Here is a 17,509-nt window from a genome sequence, read left to right as displayed (position 1 = left end):
AAATCTTGTCACTACAGAAGCTGCGCCTGGGTACGTTTGTATCTAATTTGGCGCTGTCATTGGTGAAGTGTAAATGATTCACTATACTCGTTGAGTAGATGTGTCAATAAAGGCTACTCTACTCTATTCTCCATCCTCTGGTAACATGATGTGGAGGTGCCAGCGTTGGATTGGGGTAGGTAAGGTCAGAAATCACACGACACCAGGTTATAACCCAACAGGTTTATTTCAAATCGCAAGCTTTCAGAGCGTTATCTGGTAAAGTGAGTTCTGCTGATAAAGGAGCAGCGCTCCAATGGGTTGTGATTTCAAATAAAGTGATGGACTATTACCTGGTGTCGTGTAACCTCTTACTCACATACTTATTCCTTGACCAGTAGCTTCATAGACAAGGGCTTTATTTCATTAATTTTGAAGAGCTAATGGGATGAAATTAAACAGAAAACTTTACCATAACCGCGTCCGTGACCTGAGGAGACAAGAGAGATTTGAGTTAATGTTGTCATGGAGATTGGAATCTACATGTTCAGCCACACAATCAGTTTGACAATGGTTCATGTCCAAAGATTTCAACTTGACGTTGCTCATTCAAAATTCAAAATGGACTCCACCTTTCGAAATTAGTTTCTTTCAATTTATTGATCCTTCCCCTTCGCTCAGATAAATATCGAACTCTTGAGGGAAGTGATATTCTGGATTGTGGTATCTCCCTCAAATCATGGGGGAGTCACGGAAGGGTGATGGGAGAGACAGCTATCCCCAAAAGCAGGAATGGTAAAAGCTCAATTCTTCCTGTGGTCGGTAGCTAATTCACTCAATTTAATTGCCAATTTGCAGTTGTTTCCCGCTCCACCTTCACCCCCAAACCTCTACGGCCAGCATTTCCCTAAACCCCCAAACTCTACTGCCAGCATTTCATCAGCATCAGGATGAGTCCTAAAATCTTTTTACCCAATGTTGATGCAGTGGCATGATGGCTCCATGGTTAGTGCTGCTGCCTCATAGTGCCTGGAACCCAGGTTTGATTCCAACCTCAGGTGAATGTCTGTGTGACACTTGTGCATTTTCCCTGTGTCTGCGTGTGTTTCCTCCCACCGTCCAAAGATGGACAGCCTAGTGTACCTTGACCATTTTAAATTGTCCCATAGTACCCAAGGATATGCAGGCTAATAGCGTTAACCATGGGAGTTGCAGGGATGGATTGGGATGCTCTTTTAGGGTCAATGTGGGCTGAATGGCCTGCTTCTACACTGTGAATATTCCATGAATTCCCAGACAGAATGTGTCATTGCTATATTCCTGCTATTGGAGTTTTGTCTTTGTAATGGTGGACATTGTGTTTTCTGTATTATCTAAATCTTGTAACTACAGAAGCTGCGCCTGGGTACGTTTTGTATCTAATTTGGCGCTGTCATTGGTGAAGTGTAAATGATTCACTGTACTCGTTGAGTAGATGTGTCAATAAAGGCTACTCTACTCTATTCTCCATCCTCTGGTAACATGATGTGGAGGTGCCAGCGTTGGATTGGGGTAGGTAATGTCAAACGTCACACGACACCAGGTTATAACCCAACAGGTTTATTTGAAATCACAAGCTTTCAGAGCGTTATCTGGTGAAGTGAGTTCTGCTGATAAAGGATCAGCGCTCCAATGGGTTGTGATTTCAAATAAACCTGATGGACTATTACCTGGTGTCGTGTAACCACTTACTCACATACTTATTCCTTGACCAGTAACTTCATAGACAAGGGCTTTATTTCATTAATTTTGAAGAGCTAATGGGATGAAATTAAAGAGAAAATTTTACCATAACCGCCGCGGCCTTTTTTACCTGAGGAGACAAGAGAGATTTGAATTAATGTTGTCATGGAGATTGGTTTTGGAATCTACATGTTCAGCCACACAATCAGTTTGACAATGGTTCATGTCCAAAGATTTCAACTTGACGTTGCTCATTCAAAATTCAAAATGGACTCCACCTTTTGAAATTAGTTTCTTTCAATTTATTGATCCTTCCCCTTCGCTCAGATAAATATCGAACTCTTGAGGGAAGTGATATTCTGGATTGTAGTATCTCCCTCAAATCATGGGGGAGTCACGGAAGGGTGATGGGAGAGACAGCTATCCCCAAAAGCAGGAATGGTAAAAGCTCAATTCTTCCTGTGGTTAGGAGCTAGTTCACTCAATTTAATGGCCAATTTGCAGTCGTTTCCCACTCCACCTTCACCCCCATACCACGGCAGCCAGCATTTCCCTAAACCCCCAAACTCTACTGCCAGAATTTCATCAGCATCAGGATGATCCCCAAAATCTTTATACCCAATGTTGATGCAGTGGCATGATGGCTCCGTGGTTAGTGCTGCTGCCTCATAGTGCCTGGAACCCAGGTTTGATTCCAACCTCAGGTAAATGTCTGTGTGACGCTTGTGTCTGCGTGTGTTTCCTCCCACCGTCCAAAGATGGACAGCCTAGTGTACCGTGACCATTTTAAATTGTCCCATCGTACCCAAGGATATGCAGGCTAATAGCATTAACCATGGGAGTTGCAGGGATGGATTGGGATGCTCTTTTAGGGTCAATGTGGGCTGAATGGCCTGCTTCTACACTGTGAATATTCCATGAATTCCCAGACAGAATCTGTCATTGCTATATTCCTGCTATTGGAGTTTTGTCTTTGTAATGGTGGGCATTGTGTTTTCTGTATTATCTAAATCTTGTGACTACCAAAGCTGTGCCTGGGTACGTTTGTTGGCGCTGTCATTGGTGAAGTATAAACGTTTCACTGTACTCGTTGAGTAGATGTGACAATAAAGGCTATTCTCCATCCTCTGGTAACATGATGTGGAGCTGTCAGCGTTAGATTGGGGTAGGTAAGGTCAGAAGTCACATGACACCTGGTTATAACCCAACAGGTTTATTTGAAATCACAAGCTTTCAGAGTGCTGTCTGGTGAAGTGAGTTCTCCTGATGCTTAGGTTGTGATTTCAAATAAACCTGTCGGAATGTAGGCTGGTGTTGTGTGATTTCTGAGTCTGATAACACACATACTTATTCCTTGACCAGTAGCTTCATAGACAAGGGCTTTATTTCATTAATTTTGAAGAACTAATGGGATGAAATTAAACAGAAAACTTTACCAAAACCGCCTCCGTGACCTGAGGAGACAAGAGAGATTTGAGTTAATGTTGTCATGGAGATTGGTTTTGGAATCTACATGTTCAGCCACACAATCAGTTTGACAATGGTTCATGTCCAAAGATTTCAACTTGACGTTGCTCATTCAAAATTCAAATGGACTCCACCTTTCGAAATTAGTTTCTTTCAATTTATTGATCCTTCCCCTTCGCTCAGATAAATATCGAACTCTTGAGGGAAGTGATATTCTGGATTGTAGTATCTCCCTCAAATCATGGGGGAGTCACGGAAGGGTGATGGGAGAGACAGCTATCCCCAAAAGCAGGAATGGTAAAAGCTCAATTCTTCCTGTGGTCAGGAGCTAATTCACTCAATTTAATTGTCAATTTGCAGTCGTTTCCCACTCCACCTTCACCCCCAAACCTCTACTGCCAGCATTTCCCTAAACCCCCAAACTCTACTACCAGCATTTCATCAGCATCAGGATGATCCCCAAAATCTTTTTACCCAATGTTGATGCAGTGGCATGGTGGCTCCATGGTTAGTGCTGCTGCCTCATAGTGCCTGGAACCCATGTGTGATTCCAGCCTCAGGTGAATGTCTGTGTGACGCTTATGCATTTTCCCTGTGTCTGCGTGTGTTTCCTCCCACTGTCTAAAGATGGGCAGCCTAGTGTACCTTGACCATTTTAAATTGTCCCATAGTACCCAAGGATATGCAGGCTAATAGTGTTAACCATGGGAGTTGCAGGGATGGATTGGGTTGCTCTTTTAGGGTCAATGTGGGCTGAATGGCCTGCTTCCACACTGTGAATATTCCATGAATTCCCAGACAGAATCTGTCTTTGCTATATTCCTGCTATTGGAGTTTTGTCTTTGTAATGGTGGACATTGTGTTTTCTGTATTATCTAAATCTTGTGGAGAAAGTGAGGTCTGCAGATGCTGGAGATCAGAGATGGAAATGTGTTGCTGGAAAAGCGCAGCAGGTCAGGCAGCATCCAGGGAACAGGAGAATCGACGTTTCGGGCATTAGCCCTTCCTGAAGAAGGGCTGATGCCCGAAACGTCGATTCTCCTGTTCCCTAGATGCTGCCTGACCTGCTGCACTTTTCCAGCAACACATTTCCATATCTAAATCTTGTGACTACAGAAGCTGTGCCTGGGTATGTTTGTATCTAAGTTGACGCTGTCATTGGTGAAGTATAAACGTTTCACTGTACTCATTGAGTAGATGTGACAATAAAGGCTATTCTCCATCCTCTGGTAACATGTTGTGTAGCTGTCAGCGTTGGATTGGGGTAGATAAGGTCAGAAAGCACACGACACCTGGTTATAACCCAACAGGTTTACTTGAAATCACAAGCTTTCAGAGTGCTGTCTGGTGAAGTGAGTTCTCCTGATGCTTAGGTTGTGATTTCAAATAAACCTGTCGGAATGTAAGCTGGTGTTGTGTGATTTCTGACTCTGATAACACACATACTTATTCCTTGACCAGTAGCTTCATAGACAAGGGCTTTATTTCATTAATTTTGAAGAACTAATGGGAGGAAATTAAACAGAAAACTTTACCATAACCGCCATAATCTCCGGGACCTGAGGAGCCAAGAGAGATTTGAGTTAATGTTGTCATGGAGATTGGTTTTGGAATCTACATGTTCAGCCACACAATCAGTTTGACAATGGTTCATGTCCAAAGATTTCAACTTGACGTTGCTCATTCAAAATTCAAATGGACTCCACCTTTTGAAATTAGTTTCTTTCAATTTATTGATCCTTCCCCTTCGCTCAGATAAATATCAAACTCTTGAGGGAAGTGATATTCTGGATTGTGGTATCTCCCTCAAATCATGGGGGAGTCACGGAAGGGTGATGGGAGAGACAGCTATCCCCAAAAGCAGGAATGGTAAAAGCTCAATTCTTCCTGTGGTCGGTAGCTAATTCACTCAATTTAATTGCCAGTTTGCAGTCGTTTCCCACTCCACCTTCTCCCCCAAACCTCTACTGCCAGCATTTCCCTAAACCCCCAAAGTATACTGCCAGCATTTCATCAGCATCAGGATGATCCCCAAAATCTTTATACCCAATGTTGATGCAGTGGCATGGTGGCTCAGTGGTTAGTGCTGCTGCCTCATAGTGCCTGGGACCCAGGTTTGATTCCAGCCTCAGGTAGATGTCTGTGTGACACTTGTGCATTTTCTCTGTGTCTGCGTGTGTTTCCTCCCACACTCTAAAGATGGGCAGCCTAGTGTAGCTTGACCATTTTAAATTGTCCCATAGTACCCAAGGATATGCAGGCTAATAGTGTTAACCATGGGAGTTGCAGGGATGGATTGGGTTGCTCTTTTAGGGTCAATGTGGGCTGAATGGCCTGCTTCTACACTGTGAATATTCCATAAATTTTCAGACAGAATCTGTCATTGCTATATTCCTGCTATTGAAGTTTTGTCTTTGTAATGGTGGGCATTGTGTTTTCTGTATTATCTAAATCTTGTGACTACAGAAGCTGTGCCTGGGTACGTTTGTATCTAATTTGGCGCTGTCATTGGTGAAGTATAAACGTTTCACTGTACTCGTTGAGTAGATGTGACAATAAAGGCTATTCTCCATCCTCTGGTAACATGATGTGGAGCTGTCAGCATTGGATTGGGGTAGATAAGGTCAGAAATCACACGACACCAGGGTTATAACCCAACAGGTTTATTTGAACTCACAAGCTTTCAGAGTGCTGTCTGGTGAAGTGAGTTCTCCTGATGCTTAGGTTGTGATTTCAAATAAACCTGTCGGAATGTAAGCTGGTGTTGTGTGATTTCTGACTCTGATAACACACATACTTATTCCTTGACCAGTAGCTTCATAGACAAGGGCTTTATTTCATTAATTTTGAAGAACTAATGGGAGGAAATTAAACAGAAAACTTTACCATAACCGCCATAATCTCCGGGATCTGAGGAGACAAGAGAGATTTGAGTTAATGTTGTCATGGAGATTGGTTTTGGAATCTACATGTTCAGCCACACAATCAGTTTGACAATGGTTCATGTCCAAAGATTTCAACTTGACGTTGCTCATTCAAAATTCAAATGGACTCCACCTTTCGAAATTAGTTTCTTTCAATTTATTGATCCTTCCCCTTCGCTCAGATAAATATCGAACTCTTGAGGGAAGTGATATTCTGGATTGTGGTATCTCCCTCAAATCATGGGGGAGTCACGGAAGGGTGATGGGAGAGACAGCTATCCCCAAAAGCAGGAATGATCAAAGCTCAATTCTTCCTGTGGTCGGTAGCTAATTCACTCAATTTAATTGTCAATTTGCAGTCGGTTCCCACTCCACCTTCACCCTCAAACCTCTACTGCCAGCATTTCCCTAAACCCCCAAACTCTACTGCCAGCATTTCATCAGCATCAGAATGATCCCCAAAATCTTTATACCCAATGTTGATGCAGTGGCATGGTGGCTCCATGGTTAGTGCTGCTGCCTCATAGTGCCTGGAACCCATGTGTGATTCCAACCTCAGGTGAATGTCTGTGTGATGCTTGTGCATTTTCCCTGTGTCTGCGTGTGTTTCCTCCCACTGTCCAAAGATGGACAGCCTAGTGAACCTTGACCATTTTAAATTGTCCCGTAGTACCCAAGGGTATGCAGGCTAATAGCGTTAACCATGGGAGTTGCAGGGATGGATTGGGACGCTCTTTTAGGGTCAATGTGGGCTGAATGGCCTGCTTCCTCACATTGAATATTCCATGAATTCCCAGACAGAATCTGTCATTGCTATATTCCTGCTATTGGAGTTTTGTCTTTGTAATGGTGGGCATTGTGTTTTCTGTATTATCTAAATCTTGTCACTACAGAAGCTGTGCCTGGGTACGTTTGTATCTACAAAGGAGACCCTGACCACGCCTGACCCCGTCCCCACGCCTACTTCTTCAACACGACACCAGGTTATAACCCAACAGGTTTATTTGAAATCACAGTCTTTCAGAGCGCTGTCTGGTGAAGTGAGTTCTCCTGATGCTTAGGTTGTGATTTCAAATAAACCTGTCGGAATGTAAGCTCGTGTTGTGTGATTTCTGACTCTGATAACACACATACTTATTCCTTGACCATTAGCTTCATGGACAAGGGCTTTATTTCATTAATTTTGAAGAGCTAATGGGATGAAATTAAATAGAAAACTTTACCATAACCGCCTCCGTGACCTGAGGAGACAAGAGAGATTTGAGTTAATGTTGTCATGGAGTTTGGTTTTGGAATCTACATGTTCAGCCACACAATCAGTTTGACAATGGTTCATGTCCAAAGGTTTCAACTTGACGTTGCTCATTCAAAATTCAAATGGACTCCACCTTTCGAAATTAGTTTCTTTCAATTTATTGATCCTTCCCCTTCGCTCAGATAAATATCGAACTCTTGAGGGAAGTGATAGTCTGGATTGTAGTATCTCCCTCAAATCATGGGGGAGTCACGGAAGGGTAACGGGATAGACAGGTGCGATTTTTCCTCCCCTCCGCCTTTCCCTAAAAGCAGGAATGGTGGAACATCAATGCTTCCTGAGGTTGGTAGCTAATTCACTCAATTTAATGGCCAATTTGCAGTCATTTCCACCCCTTGTGATGGGAGAGACAGCTATCCCCAAAAGCAGGAATGGTAAAAGCTCAATTCTTCCTGTGGTCGGTCGCTAATTCACTCAGTTTAACGGCCAATTTGCAATCGTTTCCCGCTCCCCCTTCACCCCCAAACCTCTATTGCCAACATTTCATCAGCATCAGGATGATCCCCAATATCTTTACACCCAGAGTCAATGGGGTGGCATGGTGGTTAGCACTGCTACCACCCAGTGCCAGGGGCCTGGGTTCTATTCCAGCCTTGGGCAACTGTCTGTGTGGAGTATGCGCATTCTGCCCATGAACGGGGAGAATCTGGCCCTATGGGTTTCCTCCTGTAGTGCAGAGATGTACAGGTTAGTGTGTACTGGCCATGTTATAGAGTCCAGCGATGTGCGGGCTAGGTTGGGTTAGCCATGGGAAATACAGAGTAGGGGAGAGGGATGCTCTACAAAGGGTTGGTATGGACTGAATGGCCTGCTTCCACATTGTAGGCATTCTAAGTGGCAGTTTGTTGCAAAATTGTAGTCTGTTGCAATCCTCAGATCTCAAGAAAACAATACTGACCCTGGTGGAACATCCTGCACATTCATGCTGTTGTATAAGGTTAAGAATTTATCTGTCAACAGCATCTTTTATTTCATTTATCTATCTGCACTCATTCCTTATAGAAAAACCAAGTCTCTTAGATGAAAAACACAATACGTTTGCACATTCCTGATGAAGAGCTTATGCTCGAAACATCGATTCTCCTGCTCCTCGAATGCTGCCTGACTGGCTGTGCTTTTCCAGCACCACGATCTTTGACACAGTTAAGAATCAACCAGACTGCTATAGATCTGGAGTCACATGTAGACTAGATAAGGATGATGGTTTCCTTCCCTAAAGGACATGAGTAAACCAGATGGGATTTTTCCTCCCGACAACGGATTCATTGTCATTAATGTTCTTTTAAAAATTATTGAATTCAAATCTCCATGGTGGGATTCAAACCCGGGTACCCAGAACAACATCTGGATCTCTTTACTAGGATGTTGCCAGGGTTGGAGCGTTTGAGCTGAAGGGAGAGGCTGAACAGGCTGGGGCTGTTTTCCCTGGAATGTCGGAGGCTGAGGGGTGACCTTATCGTGGTTTATAAAATCATGAGGGGCATGGATAGAATAAATAGACAAAGTCTTTTCCCTGCGGTGCAGGAGTCCAATACTAGAGGGCATAGGTTTAGGGTGAGAGGGGAAAGATTTTAAAACGATCTAAGGGTTTAACTTTTTCATGCAGAGGGTGGTGCGTGTATGGAATGAGTCACCAGAGGAAGTAGTGGAGGCTGGTGCAATTGCAGCATTTTAAAAGGCATCTGGATGGATACATGAATAGGATGCATTTGGAGGGATATTGGCCGGGTGCTGGCAAATGATACTAGATTAGGTTCGGATATCTGATCGTCATGGATGAGTTGGACTGAGGGCTCTATGACTTTATTCACTGCATGAACACTGTAACTAGGAGATCAAACTCCATGTGTAGGGTCTTGGTGTCCTGTAAGGGTTTGTGTCAATCTGAAACCAAATCTTTGATTGCTGAGTCTCTCTATCCTTATTCCTTCTGAAGAGAAAGGTCTTTTAGATTAAAGACAATACCTTTATAACCATCGCCATGACATGAGGAAGAGACATATTGGGTGTTAACATTGACCAGAGAGAATGAATTGGAAAACTACATTGTCAAGTATATTCGATTAAACAACTGTTCCATTTAGAATTATAAGGATTATGAGATAGTATTATTCTTCCAACGCCTGAGTAAACAATCCTGTCCAAGTTCATTCCAGTTCAGTTCATTTATGTTTCCTCCATTTTGCAACAAATATCAAACTATCTTACACCAAGATAGGACTGACAGTTATAGTTATACAGCCATAGAAATGGACAGCACGGAAACAGACCCTCCAGTGCAACTTGGCCATGCCTAACCTAATCTAGTCCCATTCCTAGCATTTGACCCATTTCCCTCTGAACCCTTCCTATTCATGTACCCATCCAGATGCCTTTTAAATGTTGTAATTGCACCAGCCTCCACCACTTCCTCTGGCAGCTCATTCCATACACGTATCACCCTCTGTGTGAAAATGTTGCCCCTGAGGTCTCTTTTATATCTTTCCCCTTTCACCCTAAACCTATGCCCTCTAGTTCTGGACTCCACTGGCCCAGGGAAAAGACCTTGTCTGTTAATCTTATCCATGCCCCTCATGATTTTATAAACCTCTATAAGGTCACCCCTCGGTGTCCGTACTGCAGGGAAAACAGCCCCAGTCTGTTTGTTCGGTCCATGTCCATGTATTTTACAGTTTACTGGGATAAACACAATCAAAAGCAGTTGGGATATGATTACCTATCAGCTATGTCACCCCAAATTAGAAATGTACAGCCATCTGGACTGGTACTGATTGGCTGAACACCCAAAGCAGTTGGCAGTTTTGAAGATTACCCATGTTCAGTTGAGTGATTAACATGCTTGGGCAATAGCTATACCAGGTGACAAACTTGGATAGCCAAGGCAAAAGGTACCCTGTCTGCTTGTGCCCCCAAGGATACCCACTGCCGTGGTTTTACAGCAGTGTTACATAACAGAGTAGACTCCCCACATACAGAGAACCCACCGGACTGTTCGGAGAGATTGAAACATACCAATATTGAACAGATAGTTCCAATGTTAAAATACTTACCAAATGGTTCAGGGTCTGTGGAAGAAACAGATATCTGTGTTAACATCGGCTGCAGAAAAACGAGTGATGATTCACATTCTCAACACAATTGGTTCAGGAATTCAAATATCTCCTGTTCAGAGATCACTGTAAAAACTCAGTGGGAACCTCTCCGAAACAACACGGGTCTGCCTCCATCACCCACTCTGAGCGTGATCCCTGGATCCCAGTAATCCACTGTGGGATCGACATTCTCCACATCCTCCCTTTGTGAATTGGCCAACTCTGCCTCCTTCAGTCCCCAGCTTTCCTCCCAGTGGGAACACTTCCCCCCATTGACACCACCCTGGGAATTTTAAACACCTCAATTAAATCTCCCCTTGACCCTCTGTGCTGTGAGAACAGCCCCAGGTTTACCATTCCCTCCTGGAACTGTTCGAGTAAACTTCCTTTACTCTGTCTCCAAGGTTTGGTTACCTTTCTGAGGTGACAGAGCTCTGTCCATGGTCTACACTGGACACTCGGAGCTCCGTCCAGAGGCTGCGAGCTCTGTCCATGGTCTACACTGGACACTCGGAGCTCCGTCCAGAGGCTGCGAGCTCTGTCCATGGTCTACACTGGACACTCGGAGCTCCGTCCAGAGGCTACGAGCTCTGTCCATGGTCTACAATGGACACTCAGAGCTCCATCCAGTGGCTGCGAGCTCTGTCCATGGTCTACACTAGACAGTCGGAGCTCCGTCTAGAGGACTGACATTAAAAAGCTGACCACTACCAGGGGGTGAGTGGGACAGCACACTTCTACGTACCTGCCATGACCACTGCCATCAGGCTGACCAGGAGGAACAGACACAGGTACTTCATGGTTGTAGTGAGTCGGGAGTCTCACGGTAAGTTGTCTGTTTGCCTCTAGCTGAGGTGATTTGTACACGGTGCACCCTGGGTTTATGTACACTGTCAGACCAGCCTCCTGACACCCAGCCAAGCAACACTTGGCTCCTGTCAGAGCAGCTGCCACTCTGCCCTGCCCATGAATCAGCTTCTCTGGCAGATTGGTTACGGGTCAATCAACAAATGTCAGCCAAAAGATAAGGCATTGGCCGCAGAGCAGAGGATCCTGGAAACCTTTTCCCAGCCAGCAATCCCAGGCTGTCCACCCCTCACAATACCTGGAGCTAACCCCTGAAACCAGGCTCCTGTGGAAGGTGGGGAACAGCAGTGGGTCTGTATCTGTGGTTGACTGGGACAGGACGATGGGTCTGCATAGTCAGGGAGTTGGTCAGAGCTTTGGGAGGACCTTGTTTAAATGGGGGGATTGCCTCATCATTGATGGCCTTACCTCAATCCCACCCTTTCCCAGGAATGCTTCCTTTCCCTTCAACCCAAATTCCCATTCCTACATAGTCATTCGAAATTTAAAACAGCCCTCAAAGATTTGACACATTCACTGCCTTGATTTTGATAAGGGATCTTCTGACTAAGGAAACAATTATACCCAGTTGCAAAACCAATTCACTCCAGAGTGTGCCCCCTCTACGCTATTTAAACAGAAAGTTAAGTTCCCTCTACACTGTCCCCCATCGAACACTCCCAGGACAGGGACAGTATAGGGTTAAAAACAGAGTAAAGCTCCATCTACGCTGTCCTCCATCAAACACTTCCAGCCCAGATTAGATACAGAGTAAAGCTTCCTCTACACCGTCCCCCATCAAACAATCCCAGGACATCAACAGCATGGGATTAGATACAGAGTAAAGCTTCCTCTACACTGTCCCCCATCAAACAATCCCAGACCAGGGACAGCACCAGATTAGATACAGAGTAAAGCTTCCTCTACATTGTTCCCCATCAAACACTCTCAGGACAGGAACAGCATGGGGTTAGATAGAGAGTAAAGCCTCCTCTACATTGTTCCCCCATGAAACACTCCCAAGACAGACACAGCACGTAGATAGATATAGAGTAAAGCTCCCTCGACACTGACCCCCATCAAAAATCAGTGTGCATTGGGATTCGATCCTTTCTGAATTGAAAACAATATGTCTGTCTACTCTGTCCAGTCTCCTCTTGAATGTGAAATTATTTTGTAAAATCTCCTCCCAGATGATGATCATCAGCTTGCCAATAAAATGCAACCTAAATCCCTGAATCAAATTTCCATTCGATTTTTTAAATGAACCTATGTTTTCGACCCACCTGGTCTGAGATATTATGCCACACCTCCGGAACAAGAATGATTTGAAACCAGGCCTCCTGGTCCATGGGGTGAGGACATTACCACTGTATCACAAGAGGGCCCCCAATTTCCTTTTTTTCTCCTTCAGTGTTCTTGAGTGCATCTGATTTGGGGTCTTAACAGCTGATGATGACAGCCGGGATGTGATAGCACTGCAGAGGGGGCAGAGGAAATTTACCAGGATGTTGCCTGGGCTGGAGAGATTTACCAGAATGTTGCCCAGTCATAGAATCTTAGAGTCACAGAATCATAGAGATGTACACCATGAAAATAGACCCTTCGGTCCAACTCGTCCATGCTAACCAGATACCCTAAATTAATCTAGTTCCATTGGCCAGCACTTGGCCCATATCCCTCTCAACCCTTCCTATTCATGTACACATCCTGATGCCTTTTAAATATTGTAATTGTACCAGCCTCCACCACTTCCTCTGGCAGCTCATTCCATACACGCACCACCCTCTGTGTGAAAAAGTTGCCCCTGAGGTCCCTTTTAAGTTTTACCCCTCTCACCCTAAGCCTATGCCCTCTACTTCTGGTCATCCTTACCTTGGAAAAGACTTCGTTTATTTATCCTGTCCCTCATAATTTTGTAAACCTCTATAAGGTCACCCCTCAGCCTCCGACGCTCCAGGGAAAACAGCCCCAGCCTATTCAACCTCTCCCTATAGCTCAAATCCTCCAACCCTGGCAACATCCTTGTAAATCTTTTCTGAACCCTTTCACAACATCCTTCTGATAGGAAGGAGACCAGAATTTTTTGCAATATTCCAAACATATCCTTACTAATGTCCTGTACAGCTGCAACATAGCCTCCCAATGCCTGTACTCAATGCTCTGATCAGTAAAGGAAAGCATTCCAAACGCCTTCTTCACGATCTTATCTACCTGTGACTCCACTTTCAAGGAACTATGAACCTACACTCCAAGGTCTCTTTGTTCAGCAACTCTCCCTAGGACCTTCCCATTAAGTGTATAAGTCCTGCCCTGATTTGCCTTTCCAAAATGCAGCACCTCGCATTTATCTAAATTCAATTCCATCTGCCACTCCTCAGCCCATTGGCCCATCTGATCAAGATCCAGTTGTAATCCAAGGTAACTTTCTTTGCTGTCCACTACACCTCCAATTTTGGTGTCATCTGCAAAATTACGAACTATACCTTTTATGTTCACATCCAAATCATTTATATAAATGATGAGAAGTAGTGAACTCAGCACCGATCCTTGTGGCATTCCACTGGTCACAGACCTCCAGTCTGAAAAACAACCCTCCACCACCACCCTCTGTTTTCTACCTTCGAGCCAGTTCTTATCCGAGTTTTCCCTGTACTCCATGTGATCTAACCTTGCTAACCAGTCTCCCATGGGGAACCTTGTTGAACACCTTACTGAAGTCCATATAGATCATGCCTGGACAGATTTGCTGGGATGTTGCCTGGCCTGGAGAGTTTCAGAGCTGAAAATGTGTTGCTGGAAAGGCGCAGCAGGTCAGGCAGCATCCAAGGAGCAGGGGAATCGACGTTTCGGGCATGAGCCTTCTTCAGGAATGAGGAAAATGTGTCCAGCAGGCTAAGATAAAAGGTAGGGAGGAGGGACTTGGGGGAGGGGCGTTGGAAATGCGATAAGTGGAAGGAGGTCAAGGTGAGGGTGATAGGTAGCTGTGGGAGTCGGTTGGTTTATAGTAAATGTCCGTGTTGTTTCGGTCGCCCGAGATAGAAATGGAAAGGTCTAGGAAGGAGAGGGAGGAGTCTGAGACGGTCCAGGTGAATTTGAGGTCGGGGTGGAAGGTGTTGGTAAAGTGCATGAACTGTTCAACTTCCTCGTGGGAGCACGAGGCGGCGCCGATACAGTCATCGATGTAGCGGAGGAAAAGGTGGGGGGTGGTGCCAGTGTAGCTACGGAAGATGGACTGTTCCACATATCTGACGAAGAGGCAGGCATAGCTGGGGCCCATGCGGGTGCCCATGGCTACTCCTTTGGTTTGGAGGAAGTGGGAGGATTGGAAAGAGAAGTTGTTCAGAGTGAGGACCAGTTCAGTCAGTCGAAGGAGGGGGTCAGTGGAAGGGTACTGGTTGGTACGGCAGGAAAGGAAGAAGCGGAAGGCTTTGAGTCCTTCGTGATGGGGGATGGAGGTGTACAGGGACTGGACGTGATGGGGGATGGAGATGTACACTGTACACCTCCATCCCCCATCACGAAGGACGCAAAGCCCTCCGTTTCTTCCTTTCCCGCCGTACCAATCAGTACCCTTCCACTGACCCCCTCCTTCGACTGACTGAACTGGTCCTCACTCTGAACAACTTCTCTTTCCAATCCTCCCACTTCCTCCAAACTTCCTTGAGCCCCGCCCCTCCAACCGCCACCAGGACAGAACCCCATTGGTCCTCACCTACCACCCCACCAACCTCCATATACAGCGTATCATCCGCCGTCATTTCCGCCACCTCCAAACGGACCCCACCACCAGGGATATATTTCCCTCCCCTCCCCTATCAGTGTTCCGAAAAGACTACTCCCTCCGTGACTCCCTTGTCAGGTCCACACCCCCCACCAACCCAACCTCCACTCCTGGCACCTTCCCCTGCAACCGCAAGAAATGTAAAACTTGCGCCCATACCTCCCCCCTTACTTCCCTCCAAGGCCCCAAGGGATCCTTCCATATCTGCCACAAATTCACCTGCACCTCCACACACATCATTTATTGCATCTGCTGCACCCGATGTGGCCTCCTCTATATTGGGGAGACAGGCCGCCTACTTGCGGAACGTTTCAGAGAACACCTCTGGGACACCCGGACCAACCAACCCAACCACCCCGTGGCTCAACACTTCAACTCCCCCTCCCACTCCACCAAGGACATGCAGGTCCTTGGACTCCTCCATCGCCAGACCATAGCAACACGATGGCTGGAGGAAGAATGCCTCATCTTGCGCCTAGGAACCCTCCAACCACAAGGGATGAACTCGGATTTCACCAGTTTCCTCATTTCCCCTCCCCCCACCTTGTCTCAGTCAAATCCCTCGAACTCAGCACCGCCTTCCTAACCTGCAATCTTCTTCCTGACCTCTCCACCCCCACCCCAACTCCGGCCTATCACCCTCACCCTGACCTCCTTCCACTTATCGCATTTCCAATGCCCCTCCCCCAAGTCCCTCCTCCCTACCTTTTATCTTAGCCTGCTGGACACATTTTCCTCATTCCTGAAGAAGGCTCTTGCCCGAAACTTCGATTCTCCTGCTCCTTGGATGCTGCCTGACATGCTGCGCTTTCCCAGCAACACATTTTCAGCTCTGATCTCCAGCATCTGCAGTCCTCACTTTCTCCTGGAGAGTTTCAGCCATGAAGAGAGATTGGACAGACTGGGGTTGTTTCCCTGACAGCAGAAGAGATTGAGAGGGGGCATGAATGAGGTGGATAAAATGGTGAGGAGCATTGACAGGAAGAAACATTTCCCCTTGATGGAGGATTAAATGATCAGGGACATAGATTGAAGGCGAGAGGCAGAAGGTTTAGAGGGGATGTGAGGAATGTTTCATCACCCAGAGGATGGTGGGAATCTGGGACTGTGAGGGTGGGAGAGGCAGAACCCATTGTTATGGGCTAAGTGCTGGTGAATGGAATCAAAATAGTTAGGTGGCTGTTTTTGACCAACATAGACTCGATGGGCTGAAGAGCCTTTTTCTGATTCTGTGACACTAACTTCAAATTTGTTCAGGCCATCTAATCTGTCCTCTTTCTCTGCTTTTAAATCATCCGTCATTGAAAAGCTCTCACTACTCCATCTTACTCTCCGTCTCTTCTACAGTCAGTGGGAGGGCTGAGTCCAGGATTGGTTCATTTGGAAAGGAGTTGGATAGTTTCCTGAGATTGACCAATGTGACAGTACGGAGAGAGAGAAATAGTGGCTCATTGGCCCCATTACTCAGACACGCTCTCCCAGAGTTTGTGTGATTGGTTTGTGTGAATTTTACAAAGTTTTACAATTCCTCAATGGAATTCTCATCTTTACTGTTTGTCCTCACTCTCCCGGAAGATTGTGAGTCTGGTGGGGGCCTGGTGCAGGAGGGGACAAAGACGAGTGCATTGATGGGCAGGCAACTCTGGATGAGACAGGTTCAATGCTCCAGTCTCCTTTTCCCCATCCTCTCTCCTCTTTTCAGTGCTCTGATCAGTACTTTTGGAGACTTTGCTCCCCTTCACCCCACTATGTGACTTTGTTAAATGATTCGCCATTGGCTTCATGTCCCAGAATGCTCGCTGTCCCTGCTTGATCTCCTTCTTCAAGGATGCCACGTCAGACATTGGTGGGTCTGCCCCCCACCTCCCCCCACCTTGCCCACACCTGGCCAAATAAATATTCACGTGGACCTTTGTAACGTTCAAGATAAATTTCCCAAAGAACGCGATGGAAAGGGATAAGATGTTCTCTGATAATCTCCGGGATAACGAGGGAAAATGTACATGGGTCATGGCATTCACTCAGCTCCTTCATGCCAAGCTACATCCGACAATGTGGCCCATTGGCAGTGCCAACTGGCAGCGTGGGCAGAGGGGGAATGTGTGGGGAGTTGGAGAGGAACAGGTAAGTTTGAGCATCTGGTTCCCAACACCCTCCACCACTGAGGGCCTCCCCCACCCCATGTCTGGCTCAGTGGGGGATTTATCAATGGCGATAGTTTGGTTTCTCTCAGTCACCTCTCTCTTAGGGAGATATCTGTACACTGGCTGGTGTCTCTCAGTCCTCTCTCTCACGGAGATATCTATACACTGCCTCATGCCTCTCAGTCCCCTCTGTCTCTCTGAGTGAGATATTTGTACACTGACTGGTGTCTCTCAGT

The 17,509-nt window shown here is 45.9% G+C and overlaps 1 pseudogene; it reads left to right on the top strand.

Annotated features, from left to right (window-relative positions):
* The window catches only part of LOC148136899 (uncharacterized), a 49,310-nt pseudogene extending 38,121 nt beyond the window's left edge, over positions 1 to 11,189 (top strand).
* The last annotated feature ends 6,320 nt before the right edge of the window (positions 11,190 to 17,509 follow it).

This window comes from Chiloscyllium plagiosum, unplaced genomic scaffold (genome assembly GCF_037043375.1).
Source record: "Chiloscyllium plagiosum isolate Xiang-an unplaced genomic scaffold, Cpla_swu_hap1 HiC_scaffold_44, whole genome shotgun sequence".
Classification (NCBI taxonomy): domain Eukaryota; kingdom Metazoa; phylum Chordata; class Chondrichthyes; order Orectolobiformes; family Hemiscylliidae; genus Chiloscyllium; species Chiloscyllium plagiosum.
The sequence above is the reverse complement of the archived record's forward strand: the minus strand, read 5'-3'. Positions and strand labels throughout refer to the sequence as shown.